We start from the raw sequence: 17087 nt of genomic DNA on the forward strand, positions 1-17087 counted from the left end.
TCATTTATTTTTCTTGGAAACTTCCAGTCTCCTTAACTCCTTTTAGACACATAAGAGGTGAATGATTAAGTTGAAACTATTATCTTTGCAAAGAACATCTCTGCTGGCTGCCGGCCAAGAGGAGAGGAAAAGTGAAATGAAATAAACAGGCTGGAGCTATTGTGTCCCTGACTGGTCCCTGTGGTGAGGTGCTGGGAAGCTTGGAGAAGTTGAAAGGAGGTCCCTGGGTGGGGACTGCTAATGAGGCAGGGCATATTTTGGAAGAGTTTTCTCTGGCCAGAAATATGAGTGTGTGAATAACTTAACGTGAGACAGAGTCAGCCCTCGCATTTAACAGGTGCCGCTCGGAGCTGCAGCCTGCTGGTGGCCACTCCTGCCAGCTGTGGCTGCCAACTTCCCTTCCTCAGCCACCCCTACAGAACCTGAAAGCAAAACCTTTGCCAGTGAAGGCTATAGAGTGAATTCAGCTTTACAGGGCCCTATTTCATGAGCAGGCCTGATGTCCACCACTACTTGTGCTGCCTCTGCCCGGCTGCAGCGCTGTGGGCAGGGAGAGGGGCCCCTGCAGTGCTGGGCAGCAGCAAGGCGAGCAGCAGACATGTCCTCTGCCCCAGATGTGTGCCCACTGAACCAGATGTGTATCAGATGTGTGCCTGCCTCTGCCACCAGTCAGTAACAGCCTGTGTGTCCAGTTTCCAGCTGACAAGTGAGCTTTGGGCAGGCAATGCCAGGCGAGTTTGGGAAGAATGAAGGTTCTGTGCATAAAGGGATGAACAACCTCAGGGTCTGACTCCCAGGGCTCCAGTAGTTACCACTCCCTTTGGGACTCCAAGGCTGGCATGTAGCTTAAAGACAGCACCAAGGCACTGCTGTGTTGGCATCAAGGAAGCTCAAGTGCAGGGAGACACAAGTTCCTGGGCTGCAGCTGTCTGGGGGAGCAATTCACAGCCCTAGGATGACTTGGACACCAGGCTGCTCAGGGAAGGGGTTTGTGCCAAGGGACCAGTGTGCCAAGGACCAGATTGCTGGCCTCACCATGGACCCAGAGGGAGATCAAACTTGGAGGCCCACTGGGCTTATCCTCACAAAACACCTAGACAAGTGAGTATTTAGAAAGGTTACAAACACTTTGTAACAGCTCCATCTAATACAGCAGAAATTATGCGATGTCCTTAAAAATGAGGTGATTTAAAATACCTAAATAGTTAAAACCAGTTTTATTTCCAGACTTCAGGCTATGGATTTAAGTTGTCTTGAGAAGAAATATGAGCTGGAAAACACAGATTTATTACTACAAAGGGATTACAAGCAACACTTCAATACCTTGCTCACAACAGAGACATCAGTCAGTGGACAGAGCAGTGGGATTCATGAAGGCAATTACACAGGATACACATATTGAAGCTGCTCCAAAAATTCCTCTTACTTGCTAATTTTATTTTTAAAAATGGTTGCTAAGGTATTGCAAATTACCCCTGGATCTGACTGAGCCAAGGAAAAGCTTGAAATGACCACTATATGCCCATGTGTCTCACATACCAGCTGACTTGCTTTGGAATCACCCTATAGGATTAGTTAAAAAAAAAAAAAAAAAAAAAAAAAAAAAAAAAAAAAAGGTACAAAAGGGCCAGAAGTAACATTTACGTCACAAGTCACATCTGCTTCTGTAATTGCTTTCCTGTCGGCTGTTTTCTGTGGAGAAGAAAAGCCAACTGAACCGGTATCCAACAATGGATTGCAATTCCCCTCCTTGAAATCTCCAAGTTTTCTTGAGGAAAACCATGGTGCACAGCTGACCCTCAGCATGCTGCCATGAGGACAACAGAAAAGTCAAGCACTTGGCTTTTACAGAGCATTTACAGATCCCTCGGCAGGAAGGGAAAACACAGAAAATCTCCCCTGTGAACTTCCTACGTGCGTACGTAGCCGCACATGGCACAACAATGGCAAAGTCACCTGCCAGGCTGAGCTGCTGGAGGAGAGGAAAACCCATGAGAAAGTAACTGGACTCATTGAGGCTTAATCTTCCAGCCACATGCAATCAAAAGACAAACAGCCTGGCAGCAATAGTGGCGATAGCACATGTGTGCGGAACAATAGCACAGCAGCCAGGACAAGCTGCTAGAGTGTGGGTCACTTAGAAAAGAACAGAAAACCTGGCAGACTACAGAGAAAGGGAATAGAAGTTTAGTTTAGTGCAAGCCATTTCCAAAGAAAACTTGAAATGTGCACAAATTGTCTCACAGGTAAGAAAGAGTGGGTTCTCTGCAAGAACAAAAAAGGGGCATGATGCAAAGACTCTTACTATACAGCTTAGCTCAGATAAGCTAATAGATAACTTTCTTTGCCTCTTCCATACCAGAAAGAACAAGAGGGAGCATCTGTTCAGTGCTTCACCAGAGCCAGGATTTTCTTTGCTTGGATTTCAGAGCTTGATAGGTAAATCCTGAAGCATTTCAGCACTAAGGCACAGAAAATCCTTATTCCACTACTGCTGCAGCATATGCTAGCAGTGGTATAATCTTTCCAGACTGGATGCCCTCCTGCTGCTGCAGCAGCATGTCTGGATACCAGGTGCTCTGCAGAGACGTCCTGAGCAGGACTGAGCTCACACTGGAATTGTTCAGCCTGTCACCTCACTGCCAGCACAGCACTGATGTACCTCTGCACACTGGAAAAAGCAGTTTTTTCCTTCCCTGCACAGTGAGCATCACACAAGTCTTCAATGTCTAATTTTTTTATAGCATTTGGTCCTGATGGTGGTGGGCAGCCATAGCCCTTGCTGGCTCAGCCTGCCAGTAAGAAGTTTGGCTGCATCTCCATGTCAGCTTTTGGGAGAGAATGGCCGTGACTTTCCCAAGCAGATGGAAAAATGATCTGCCATGAGCACTGGATCCAGACATTCAGTATGACTGTTAACACCAAAGCTGCGGGGACTGATTTCTGTGCTATGCCTGACAAGCCCAGAGTATCAGTCCCATTTCATTAATTTTCTTCCTTTTCTAAAAGAAAATCTAAAAATTCTTCCAAAACTGCTGTTTTAGCAGACATCTAATAAATCAGACATCAAAAGAGGAGATCACCACTGTTCCTTGAGCCCGTATTTCCTGGCTGAGGATGGTGGCTATCAGGACGAGCATTATGTTTTAGCTTTCCTTGAGCCTGAAGTCAGTGAACAGCAAGAGGGTCTCCATCTGGAGTAATTTTATAGCACTAGAAAAGTCCTCCTCCAGCAGCAGACACTGCCTGCTAATATAAAAATACTTGGGAGAAAAAGCAGTACATTTTATTAGGTCGGTAGGAGGGAAAAAAAGCTCTATTCAAGACTTCCATTAACTTCTATGAATATATCTAAAGACATTTATTTTTACAACAGCATTGAAGCAGAGGAATAAAATCCAAGTTTCTTGACACTCAAAATTTCTCACTAGAGGCAAGTCCAGAGTGTCTGTGTCTAAAACCTGCTCACATAAGAAGCTCTGAAAGCTTGAGCCTGTGAGAGGAAGGGTGGCCCTGTGGCATATTCTTTGCTCATATTCTTGTGCTGCTGCAGGCTCCCTGAATGAGCTTCTCTGCATCACTGTTTTGTGCTGGGGATGTTCAGGTCTGCTCCTGGAGTCCCACCAAGCACTGAAATAACCTGTTCCTCTGCAGATCCTAGCTTGTGATAAACAGGTCATTTTTCACCTGAAAGCTTACTATTTCTATCCAATTAACACCATGCACCCTCTCCTGACTTCAGTAACTCACAGCATTCCTGCTGCCCATCGAAATTTCAGCCCTTTCAAAACCCACCATACTGCTGACCTTTGCTATCTCTGGAGGCAATGAGATCCTCAGCCTGGAACCACCTCATATGAAAAACTTCCTCCGATTTGAATTTACCACCTTCTAACTTCATTGAATGCCCCTTTGTTCCAGTATCCTAAGACACTGCCCCACTAATCTATTTTCTCTAGACTATTTATTATTTTCCTTCCCCTCTTAAAACCTAAAGTTACGTTACGGAAGGAGAAAAACAAAAAGAAAAGAAAAGCAAGAAAAAAAGCTTCCCAGGAAATTGTTCTGATAAAAACTGGTCATATTTTATGGTGTGGCCTTGCTGCTCTCTACAGCTGTTGCAAACAAAGCCGGTGTAACATTGGGCTGCTGGGACAGAGGCACAGGTGTGGTGCACTGGTATGGGAAGGGCAGGAGCCAGGGAGCAGAGAAATGGAGGCACTGTGCTCATGGCCACCAGCACAGCAGCATCCCCAGCACTGCCAGCATCACAGCTGGGAATTTGCTTGGATTTGAGGCCATGATAGGCAAACCCTGAGGCATTTCACCACAGCAGTTCCCACCCAGACACTGCTCCCAAAGAGGGGAAGGTCCCTCACTGTCCAAGCATGTTCTGATTCTCACGAGTTGTGCTTTCATCAACCCAATGGAAAATGACAAAAAATCCCTTGGATGAGTAAAAGCCCCTCATCAGGGAGCACTTCCCTAAAGAGGCTTCCAACACCAGCTGGGAAGCAGCCAACTGGTCAAGGTGTCTGCAAGGCTACTGTGGCAGGTGGCTCCTGCCCTGTGTAGCTCTGGGGATGCACTTTACAGTGCAGCCACTTCAAGATGTGAAGCAGAAGACCCTCAGCCCCCTCTGCAGACACAGTTCCATCCTGCATCCTTTATGCTCTCAACTGCATTCTTAAAGCAGGTTCTGATTTGTCTGTGATGCACTGCCTAGCAGCTGTGCAGGTTCTGCTGGGAAGGTGTGAGAAGCCCACAGAAGCTGAGTGACATGGCACCAGATTTAATTCTGGTGCAAGCAAAGTGTCCCACTGGTCCCCTGCTGGGCTTTTACAGTCCAGAAGGATGAATGAACACTACCTGTTCAGCCTTAGCAGCAGACATTTGCCCTGGGTTGCCTTTTGTCTTCTGCCTTCCTTTGAACCAGCTGAACAACAAAAGCTCCAATTGTGCCATGCAGCTTCTGGAGTAATTTCCTAAGAAACCCTTTCCAGTAACTCAAGCAGCTGCATCCTCCCATCAACCAGAGGCTCTTAAATACCTGAGCAAGAAGAAGACCTGAAAGCACAGGGGCTTATTTTCTCCTGTGGAACAGCCCAGCTCTTGTGCCCAGTCTAGGGCCACAAGCTACTGGGACAATACAATAATCACAGCCCCTCTGACTGCTTCACCCAGCAAATCACCAAGCAGCTCTTGCAGAGGAAGGCTGGGGCACAAGGGGCAGAAACAGCAGCTTCGCACCCATCCCTGGCTAGAGGAGGGCTGGCTCTTCTTCAGGGCTCAAACCCAGAAACTTCAGCTCACCCTTCACTTCCTGGCACAAGGGGAGTCCAGCTTTGGCTCCTTATCCAGGCTGACATAATTTAGACCTTCCAAAGGTTCTAAGCAGCTCTGAAGGGTTCAGAGCAAAGCATACAGTGAACAAGCATAGTGCAATCACCCTGTTCAGGTACTTGTAATTTAGATAGAAAAAAACCCCAAAAATGCCTCAGGACATCATCCCCTGAAGTGAAATAAAGCTCTTTTTGCTGGAATGGCAGGCTCTCATGTTTTCCAGGGAAAAAGGCTCTGCCTCCTTGCTTGGCTTCCAGTGATCGATGTCCCAGGGGCAGGACACACTGTGCATGAGAACAGCACACTCTGCTCAGTGCACTGGGACTGTCCCTCACTGCAGGAAGGAAAACAGCTCAAGGCAGATCCATTTTAAACTTAGAAGATTCCTATTTCAGCCAGGATAGTTTTTTCAACTGGTTGCTGCATGTCTCTGCAGCTTCTGCTCCTAGTGCAGAGAACAGCAAATTGTCCTGCTCTAGAACAATATCAGAGTCTGGGTACAATGAATCTATCTCTCTTTTTCTCCATCTCAGGGAAGTTTATCTGGGGATAGGGGATGCTCTCCATCCCCAGGCCGGAGCAGCAGGCTCAGGCGGAGCTGGGCTCCCAGCCCCGTGTGCGGTACCCGACTGCCCTCTACCCGAAAGCGTGGGATGCACAGCGCGCAGCTCCTCAGCAGCCGGCCCCTTCCCACCCTGCACAAAGCAACGCTGTTAGCTATAACAAATTAGAATAAATGCATCCAGTCCTCAGGACATACCCTCTTTAGTTTCTCAAGACTCATGCCACAATGCCCCGAGTAAGGAAAATATGCCATTGCAAATGTTTATAACATCTGATTTAATGTTACGCAGTTTCACCTAGCCATAAACCAGAACAAATATTCCTAAGATTTATTACATCCTTCCCTCTAGGGCCTTAAGCAATTTTACTTGATTAATTCAGCAGTTAAACAGCACTGAGCAGAAGCACAATAATTTTGCATCCAGGATTCCTAAGACACAGACTGTTCTCCACAAGGATTTAGGTCGAAAACCAGAGAGATGAATCTTTACATATGTACTTATCCATATGCATGGGATAATATGCAATGGATGTTTCTGTCTTGCAGAGAGATGTTGTGCTAAGTCTGTTCTTGCTCCCTGACATCAGGAATTCACTTTTTGTAGCACTTTGTGTAGAAATCTCTTTTTGTAGCACTAAATAGTTGTTCCTCAGCTTACAATGTGAATAGGACAGATAGTTGCAAACTTGCCTTAGTGCAGTGTCATTTTGAGAGGAAGAAACATTTCTCCAGCACCACTGTTAACAGGAGTTAACACAGGGGAAGACCTTCTGGTGCATTTCTCCTGTAAACTCAAGCAGTGTGGAAAAACTTCCCTTTACCTGAACCCACACATAACCAAATTTGACTCAATTCTGCTTCCTTGCAAATCTATGGAAGAGTTTTGAAAGTTCACTGCTTCCTTTCTCTGCACAAAAACCTGACAGCAAAATCTCCATGGGGGAAGATTCCATTATGTTGGCAGCACGCTGGTGTCAGAGGACAGTGACAGGTGGTCCTTCTCCATAAAGGCAATGGAAAAACGAAGGCCAAGGGTTTCTTATACATTTCCTTGGGACCTCTCAGGGCAGGTCTATGCAGGTAACAACAGCTCTTCAAGCACCAGCTAGGAAATATGAAAGGGAGCTAGAAGAAAGCAGAGAGCCTTTCTGCTTTGCAGCTTCTTCTAGAGTACCATTCTGCCCTGAGAGACCCAAGGAACGAAGCCAACTTTTTGCTTTTTTGCTTTTTGCAATTTATGGAAGCAAAACCAGAACAGAGCACTTGTGGTCACTCTATTAACCTCAAAGTTCTAGAGCAATTGAGAATAGCAAACCTACTTTATATCATAACTGCAGTGGGTACTGGATAGGGTGTAATTCAGTTAACTATAATGTACAGAATTTATTAGAAATGAAACTTTTTACTGTACAAGGCAATTTGCAAGTACTGTCAGAGTCACAAGGTTTTTTTACAGTTGATTTTTCAAGTATTGAAAAAACATCGAAACAATATTAATCAAATGCTCCCCATGCCCTTCTTTATCCTCAAAGACATTTACACATCTTCAAGTAATCAAGAAAAAACAGCCTAGATTGTTTGCATCTGATGGGTCATTACTGCTCTACAATACCCCCTGGAAAACCATGTTAACAGTGCTTTGACAATAATGTATTTGAAGCTACACAAAAAAAAAAATCATGGAGTGTATAGACTAGTGCTCCAAATTCATTTGAAATATAGCCTAGCATTTGTCTTGGCTGCATTAACAAGGTCTGTTTTACCAATACATTTGTATTTATGATGACTAAGGGCAGATTATAGCTGTTAAAATTTGTCCTCCTGACATGAAAACACTACTTTGTCATTAATACATTTTGTAGGATAAACTATGATGTCAGGTCAATGTAAAGGGTAAAAACTTTCCTAAAGTATGCACACATCATTTTTTTTAAAGCTATTGAGCCTAATGGAATAACAAAGGTCATAATAACAAACCATTACAGCTTTGGTCTTGGCAACTATGTCCACAGAAGAATCCTCCAAGAAACAATCATCATTTCTCCAATGTTATGGCATTAGGACGACAGGAATGGTTCACAAATGAGTCATGTGAGCCCAGAAACGCAGTAGCTATGTGAAAGCTGAGCAATCAATTATTCATTTGTTTACTGAGAGCCTTCTCAGCTGACATTAACCAGAACTTCTTAAAAAAGAAGAACTTTACAGCTGTCCTTGGCTGTCCCATGAGGCTATGCTCAGAGGTTGAAAATTGCTTAATTTCTTTGTAAGTAATCTGGTATTTTTATTGAAATAAACAACAACATATGGGTTAATTAACTGTGTTCGACCTGAGACCCAGCAGGTGTCAAAATATCAGAGACCCAGGGCTGGGTGGATGATAATATGGAAGACCAGGGCAGGGAAGAGGACCTTCAAGCAACCAAAACAGCCCTTGCTCCAAATTCAGTACGTGAAATCCCAAGTAAGCTTTTCTGTGCATGGCATATTGAGGATACATATACACATCTTTGTGGTAATAATGCATGCAATTAATCTGCTCCGATTGAATTACACTTTTCTTATTTCTTAGTGATTGTTTACCCTAGACCCTAACAAAGCTGTTAGACTGAAAAAATTTCAACAACAAATTATTATGGTTTAGAGAAGTTTAAATATCACACCTTCAACTCTCTTTAATCTATGTTCTTTTTGCCTTTTTTGGTATGAAATACCCATCCAAACCAAGGAAAACTGCCACACAAAAGGAACTGAGAAAATTTGGACATAAACACAGTGCAATGAAATTCAAAGCAAGCTTATAAAAAGAGCTAATTTGAGAGGAACTAAAAAGTTGTTTGGGTTTCTTAATTTTTTTTTTTTTTTTTTTTTTACAGTTTCCTTTACATGCTAAAACTGATGAGGAACACTAAAGCTTAGGATAAATGCAGACTGCATTTCTGCAGACGGCATAAAAATATTTATACATGGGACTCCACCAAAATACATCTTAACTCTGAATATTTTAGATTAAGCCAAACTGATAAAGACCTGAAATAGTAATATCTTTCATGCTGACATTCCTGTTGTTTTCAGGCTGAATTCTCAAGATGGTATGGAATTGAGATTTTGTTTTTTGCAAAACTGCCAGTAAAAAAAAAAAAATCCTACCTTGACCTTTTGGCATTTACCTTGATTAGTCAGCCTCAGTTTAATTCAGTGTTGTTTTCCAGAGTAAATACAAAAAATGTGTGCATTTTTTAGGAGACATATCACCCTTGCCATTGGCCTGCATCTACTCCTAGAAACAAGGGCAGCAAAAATTACACTGTTTCAACAGTTTAACCTATGGCTAGACTCGATGATATTAAAGATCTTTTCCAAGCTAAATGATCTTATGATTTGTTAAAAAGCCTGTAATATTTATGGGGTTTGTAGAAATAATTCAGATTTTGGCAAGAAGAGAGTCCATCAGGATTTAAGTGCTGGTGTGGCACTGCTTTGAGATCCACTTGCAGAAGAAAGAAGGGTCTCACTTTTCATATGTATTTTTAGCATTTCTAGAGACTTTACCTACCCATCCCATGCATTTTTCTTGAACCCACTGTCCCTCCTCCATGGTTTATAAAAACAACTGAGTAAAACTGGCACTTACAGGAAGAACAGCTGGGATTGCTGGAGTGCCTCGCCAGCCAGGGAGAGCTTGGAGGACACCCATGAGTCCTGTTTTTACTTCTTCCCCTGATCATGCCTAATGATGCTGACACTTCAGACAGATAATTACTAAGCACAGTTCCATCTTCCTGCTTTATGAGGAAAGCAAGTATCAGTCCACCCATGTCAGAGATAAAATACAGGAGGCTCAGAAAGGTTGCACAGGGTCACGTTAGGCAGAGCTAGGAACAGAATCCCTGTCTAAACAAAAGTCTCATCCATTTCACTCCACCACTCTCCTCTAAATGATTATGCCAGTCCTGTGAGCTATAGGTGCCTGCACATAAAATACTCCCTATCTACTTTCACTAACAGATAAATGAAGAGATAACCATTACCAAAACAAAGAGCAAATGAGAAAATTGGCTTTTCTGCATTAGGCACTGCAAAGAGGAAATTCAGGAGAATTTTGGGAAATCCTAATTCTCATCATGCAGCTACAGCAAGAAAAGAGACAGGTAAAATGTGCACTACCACACTTCCAATACAATTATCTCTGTTATCACAAGACTTTTCAAGATACTTAACCATCTAATACAAAAACCTGCATAGAAGGAATGTGGTAATTGTTGTCTTTGATAGGCATACCTTTAATCATCTTTTCTTTTAAATGTGTTACTTATTCTCAGAATTTTGCTTTGTTTTGCTTTGTCTGTTTTTTTTTGGTTTTTTTTTGTCCTGTGGCCACACACATGAATTGGAGGATGGAGTTATACAGAACACATACAACATAAAGACCAGGAGCTGACCAAAATGGAAGTCCATAATCTTAAATCATGTATAACTAGACACCATAAAAAAAAAAATCTGATTTAAACAAAATTCTCAGCATTTCAGTTGATTGGAGCTCTTATACATAAAATACATTGTAAATGCAAACACTTAGTGGAAGCACTATTCATTTGCACAAGATCTGAGCTGCTTATTCAGATCAAAGAATGAAGCTGTCATTACAGTCTAAAAAGTATAAAAAGTGAGACTATGAAAAATGAGAATTTGAATATCTGAGTTACAGTCCTATTTGCAAATAGCATACCATTTTATGAAGTTATTTGGAAAACTGATCCCATATAGTAAGTAATTTTCAATGGTAAAAATGACAGGACAATATTATTTCTATACAATTCTAATAAGTTAAGAAAGCAAATAATGAGGGTTATTAGGAAAGAAAGCCAGGGCAAGGAACCACCTCATGAAAACTGCTAAGTAAAGACAAAGTAAACTCATGAGGACAGATTAGCAAAAGGAGAGCAAACAGGTGGTGAAGAAAGCAAATTAATAAAGACTACTCCAATACAGATAACGGTGCTCATGGCTAAGTGACTTGCAACAGCTGTTTTACAGCATTCCTTCTGCTTGATAAAAGTTTTTCAGGTCACTGTCCAAGCCATAATTGAACAGAGAAGAAAGCAAAACTATCTCATCCCTCTCATCTAACCTAAGTGCATTCTAGTTACATTGGTCTGTCAGAGAAAGTACAGTAAACAAGAACTGCCTTCCCTGTCACATTTCTTCTGCCAAGGAGATAAAACATATGGTCTAAAATATAATCCATACTAATTTCAGGACTGTTGTTCTATTAGATGGAGTAAGCATACATTGTAAAGAAAACCTGAAGATCAAACTTGGTGGCATGAGAGGAAAGAATAAAGTTTGGCCAGTCACAGGATCTGTGTAATATTTTTCCAGAGGTCAGTATGATGCAATACACAACTCAGAAGGAATATGGGAGCGAGAGAGAGAAAGAATCTTTCTTAAGATTCCAGCCAAAAGAGTTGCATTTTCCAATATTACCAAACCACCTAAAGAGCAAGGGGAGCAAAGTTCCCTGAAAGATTCAGCCAGGGGTGATTTGAGCTCCAGTAATATCAACAGAGCCCTGACAGGTTAGCAACAGAAACTCTATTCAAATATGAGTTTAAAGAGTATTTATACTTCATCTGTAATTTAAGATCCTAACTTTTGTATTTATTTAAAAAGGAGCAGCATTATCAAACAGCTGACAGTAAGAGTAAAATACAGCTTTACTTCTTGAACATCTGGAAAAGGATAGGACTAGAACAGTTTGCTGACAACTGTAGAGCTAGCACAGATTTAGGACACTGTGTTGCCAAATGCAAAGCTCCTTCAGGCATGAGTGAAGCATCCTCAGCTGGATCTGTCCTTTGGGATGCAAAGGATGTCAGCCTCTCAAATTAATGATTCCCTTTCCTGGAAACTTACAGTTTGTTGTAACTATGGGAGCCTCAAGTTCATGCACAGTCCTAAGACAGGCTAGAGAGGTCGTGCTGAATTCTTTTATCTGGGAGAAGTTTATGAGTTTTGTAAGATGATCAAAAATAGAGCATTCAGTTTAGTTGCATTGAGGCCCGTTATAGACAGAGTTCTCATTTAGCCTTACAGACATCCTAGTGAGCAGGTACATGGCAGCAGAACACATCAGGACCTCTTGGATGTAGACTTCAGCTGAAACAGGTCTCACAGAGGAAGTGTTGTTTTCAGTGCTGCATTTTTTGTATATAAATAACATGGTAACACAAACAGGGATGCTCCTGTGTGATGAATTTATCAGGCTCATCAGCTCAGACAAAAAAAGAAAAAAACAGAGCTCTGAAGGATGCAAGACAAACCTTTGCAGTTCCACAAAAACATCTTGAAGAAAGGGAAAGACAAAGATCATCTGTAGCACACTGAGATACCAAGTCAAATCCTACTCACCTTACTCAGGTGAAATAATTTTTCAGTTTCAGCTCTAGGTCTTGGAGATGCTGGATATATGGATTTTTAGGCTTACAAACCCATAACTTTCACAGTTTAAGGGACATAATTTAAAAAGGCCAGTGATTAAGGCTATGTGTATTCAAACAAGCGTTACTGAAATGTGGAACATGTCAGTAATCAAAAAAAGGAATGAAGAAATCACCCTAAAAGCAATTTTCAGCGGAAATGGTGGGTAAAAAGACACCATATTGCACTGTGAGCTTTTACAAATATAAATAATAACTGAAGAGAAGCCACACAGGTTTGTTGTGCTCACTGGATAAGTGAGGCCAATTCAGCTTGTCGATGTGCCCACAGATTGCATACAATCTAGATTTTGTTTACTTTGTTTTGCTTTTCCCAGAAGGTGCAGGGAGAGTTAAGAGCAATCAAAATTTCTTTTAGCCTCCCTATTTTTTCTATCCAAAGTTATCTATTGCACAATAGGCAGGAATTAGCATTTCTTTTTAATGATTTAAAATGCCATATCTATTATGCAATGCTTGAACCCATGGGCTAAAATGTTTTGAACACCTTTCTGCACTTACACTTCTAGAAAGAATTTACAAAGTAGCAATATATATAAAAAAAAACCAAAAAACAAACAAACAAACAACAACAACAACAACAACAACAACAAAAAACCACAAAAAACCCCACCAAAAATCCCACCCAACCAACAAATACACCAAAAAAACACAACAATGGGGTGGGAAAGACTGTGACTAACCATTCAATTTTAATCCCTGCTCTAAGGCAGGATTTACTACTCTATTATACAAAGTTTGTCCAACTAGTCCTTAAAAATCTCCACCAGCAAAGTGTCTCTTGATGCCTGCACAGCCTTGTCCACCTTCTATTTCTCTTGAAAAGGACGCTCAGGGACAACCTCATTGTTCTCTCCAGCTTGCAAGGAGGTTGTAGCCAAGTAGGGGCTGGTCTCTTCTCCCAGGTAACAAATAACAAGACCAAGGAAATGACCTCAAGCTGTGTCAAGGGAGGTTCAGGTTGGACATTAGGAAGGATTTCTTCCTAGAAAGGTTTGTTAAACACTGGAATGGATTATCCAGGGAAGTGGTGGAGTCACTGTCCTTGGAGATATTAAAGAAACAACTGGACATGGCACTCGATACCATGGTCTGTTTGACAAGGTGGTGTTTGGTCACAGCTTGGACTCAATCTCAGAGATTTTTTTCTAACATAAATGATTTTATTATTCCCCTTTATCACTCAAAAAGGTTTTCCTAAAGCCTAACCTGGACCAGCCTGTTGCTCAGCTATACACAAACTGAGGGCTACCATACATTCATGTCTCTTAAATCCTATCATCTGCTTATGAGGGCAGACTGTTTGGGCTGCAGTAAAGTTAGGGATACAGGATGCCCTGCAGAGAAGCCATTCTGGTTTCAGTTTCAGCAGAAAACATTAAATCCTGAATGAGCTTTTTGCCCTTCCCCTCATAGGAATGAAATGCAGTTTTGCCACCACTGCAGCTGTGGATCAACACTGACTATCTATGGTGGTAATACATGATTATCACCAGGCTTTGCTTCAGAAAGGGAGACAACCACAACCTGTAGTGCAAGGGAAGAGGAGCTAAAAAGGCTCTGTACCCAAAAAGCCAAGGACAAGACAAATAATCATCCCTGTAAGCACCAACCCAAGCTCCTCACAGCACAGTGGAGCAGCAAGCAGAGATAACCCTCAAGCAGAATTCATGTGTTACTTCCATTCTGGATTCAACCTGGCAAAGCCCTGTTGGCTGGCTCAAAGTTCCTTGGCCTGCACTACCATGGGCTTCCAGACCCAGTTAATGTGCAGACTGCCTTCTGGCACACCTTAGGCTCCAGGATGCTGCCAGCTCACTGTAAATGCCCTGCACAGCAAAGGCTCCTGCCTGTCTCTGAGAAATGCCTGGCAGCCCTCCAGGAGCCACCATTTTCTGACTGCAAAATGCTGGCAGAGTCTGTCATTATCAAAGCATTTTACCTCCCATGGAACCAGGTGAATTAACACACCTGAAGTGCTGCAAACTCTTCATGAGGTGACCAAAGAAGTATTTTACAAGTGACTCCTGCCTTTAATTCAGATGTGGTTTCCTGCTCCTCCTGTTGGCTGCATAAGCAATATTCAACCATGTTTTCACAAGCTTGTGAAAGAGGGTTTGGAGATTCTCAGTGCCCTCCACCACCCATGGGTGCCACCTCTTTGCACAGAGCTGATGCAGCACTGTTGAGCAGCAATGTGAAGCAGGTTCCTGGGGCTGAATCATAGCAGTCCAGTGCTCAGAGCAGGGATTTCCCCAGTGCTCTTCCAAAAGATAGTGGAAATGCACCTGGTTTTTTTTTTGTAATACATGAAAAGTGTTTTCTTCCATTTGTTCTGATCCATCAAAATTAAAAGAATTAAAAGACGTTAAAAGAATGTTGTTAAATACCTAATTTTGGCCAAAATGAAAGGGAAAATGGGAGAGTGAGAGAGAGCAGTGTGTGCTTTGGGGAAGGGGGGCACTGAATTGAGGAGTACCATTCCTAAACCACAACACCACCTCAAAAGCTTCCCAGAGATTTCCTTTCCAGGTGATTGTTTTCCCACTTGTTTAGTCCCTGTTGCAAAATTTGCCAGAGCATCTTAAAGCAGAGAAGAGCAGTTTGCATGGTTTTGTTTAGCATAGTTATTCCTTCTCAGTGACTAACAGCATACACAGCATTTTCAAGAAGCTGATCTATGTCAAACCTTCATGTCATCTATGTGTCCCTGCCTGTCATGAGCTTGTTCCATGCAATTTGTGGAAGGCTCCCAGCTATTCAGCCATACCACTGGCAGGGACTGGTTCCAGCCACATATACAAATGAAACAAACAAAAAAAAATTATGCACAAAATTTCACTTGGGACAGGTCTGAAGAGAGAATCTTGGTCAGTTATTTATTTCTTGGCACTGATGAGTGTGAAGGCTTTTAATTTCCTTATGGGGTGAAGATTGAAATCAGAATTTCTGACACCAATGGGATTAGACATAAATAAATTCACTCTAACCAAATCAGCTTGGGACATCCTATATCCCAAATTGATTTTGCATCTTTCCTTCTTTCTCAGTATATCATCTTCAAGAGGTAGCTATTTGGCATGCAGGTGATGCATTAATCAAAAGCTTCTGTGACAGTACAGGCATAACCAAATTTAAAACCCCACATGTCCCAGCACAGTGCAAAAGACAGCAAAAGATTTACTGGAGTTTCAAAACCAAAATAAGTAACATTATTTTCCAGAGAAGGCCAGCAGCCAGCCCTCAGCAGAAGGGTCACAGCAAAAGCTAAAGCAGGCTGCAGCTGGTCACTGGCACACACAAGGCTGCTCTCCAGTTCCACTGGGTACCTCTGGGGATGCCACCTGGCACCATCCAGCATGTGGAGGCTGTGAGATGTGCACACATCAGAGTAGGGGGAGGCTGCTGGGTCAGCTTGTCACCTCTGTGCAAGTATCCCCCCAAGTGCCTCTGGGACACCTCAAAGGTGCACAGCCCTTTGATACAGTACAGCCCACCAGACACCAGGGGTTGGCATTTTCAAGACGGGACCCCATTTATGACCATACACTCTCCAGAAATCTGCCTGACACACTGGGGTAAAACAGAACCCCAGGAGAAACAGTGATTTTTCTATGTTCCCAGTAGAACTTGCCTTTATCCAGTAGAAATCATTTTTCACTGGGCTTTGGCAAACATAAACTCAAACTATTTTGCATTTTAATAAATTATGATAGTTGGTCTTCTGCCTTTCCTTTCCCTGACCTCAGCACATGTTACGGTGAGCAGAGTCCCAATGCAATCCCAACAGCCCCTTCCCATCTAGCTGCACTACACCCTACATGGGCAAATGGACTAAGAGCCAGTGTAGGTCTAGGAAAGATGTTCAACCTGCAGAAAAGGAGACTGAGCACCCAAAGGCACTAAGAGATGTGTTAAGAGATGTACAAAGGCACTGAGATGTATGGCAGTGAGGGACTTAAAGTGCAGCAGGAAGCACTGAGGCTGGACATTTAGATGGAACTTCCTTTAAGATGCCTCACACCAGGTCATTTATTAGTCACTAAACACAGATGAGGAAAGGAGAAAGAAAACTAAGCCAAGAAAAATAATGGAAAGAGAAAAGACAAAAAACCTCCAAAACCCAACAACAAAATAATCAACTTCTAAAGCTTCAAAAGCTAATTATCACAACTTCATCTGGGGCTGGGACACTGTGTACCTTCCTGCTTTATTTCACTGATGATGGGAGACTTTTAGTCCAGAGAAAATACCAAAAGCAATGCCTCAATTTTTTTAGTGGAAACCTGCCAGGAAAGAAAACAGAAAAAAATCCACGCATGCATCTATAATAAGTTGTGGTGAGCATGAAACAAGAATAGCAAGTCAGGGAACCTTCACATTTTGTAGGAATGGAGCTCCCATTCCCTTCCACAAGTTAAAGATGCTATCCAAAAGAGATTTTCTCATGGGAAAAAGTAAGCAATCAGGAATGGAAACAAACTGGTTAGAACTGATTACGTTGCTAACTCTGAGATGACTTCAGACATTTTTTTGGAGCAACCTTGGGGAACCTGACAAAACAAAGTATTTGAGTATAAATGCAAAGCACACCATTTTGAAACCAAGGTTGATCTCTTAGACATTCAAAAATAAATATAAATGCATGCATATATACACATAGACACATACACCACAAA

Source organism: Lonchura striata, chromosome 3 (genome assembly GCF_046129695.1).
Source record: "Lonchura striata isolate bLonStr1 chromosome 3, bLonStr1.mat, whole genome shotgun sequence".
Taxonomy (NCBI): Eukaryota; Metazoa; Chordata; class Aves; order Passeriformes; family Estrildidae; genus Lonchura; species Lonchura striata.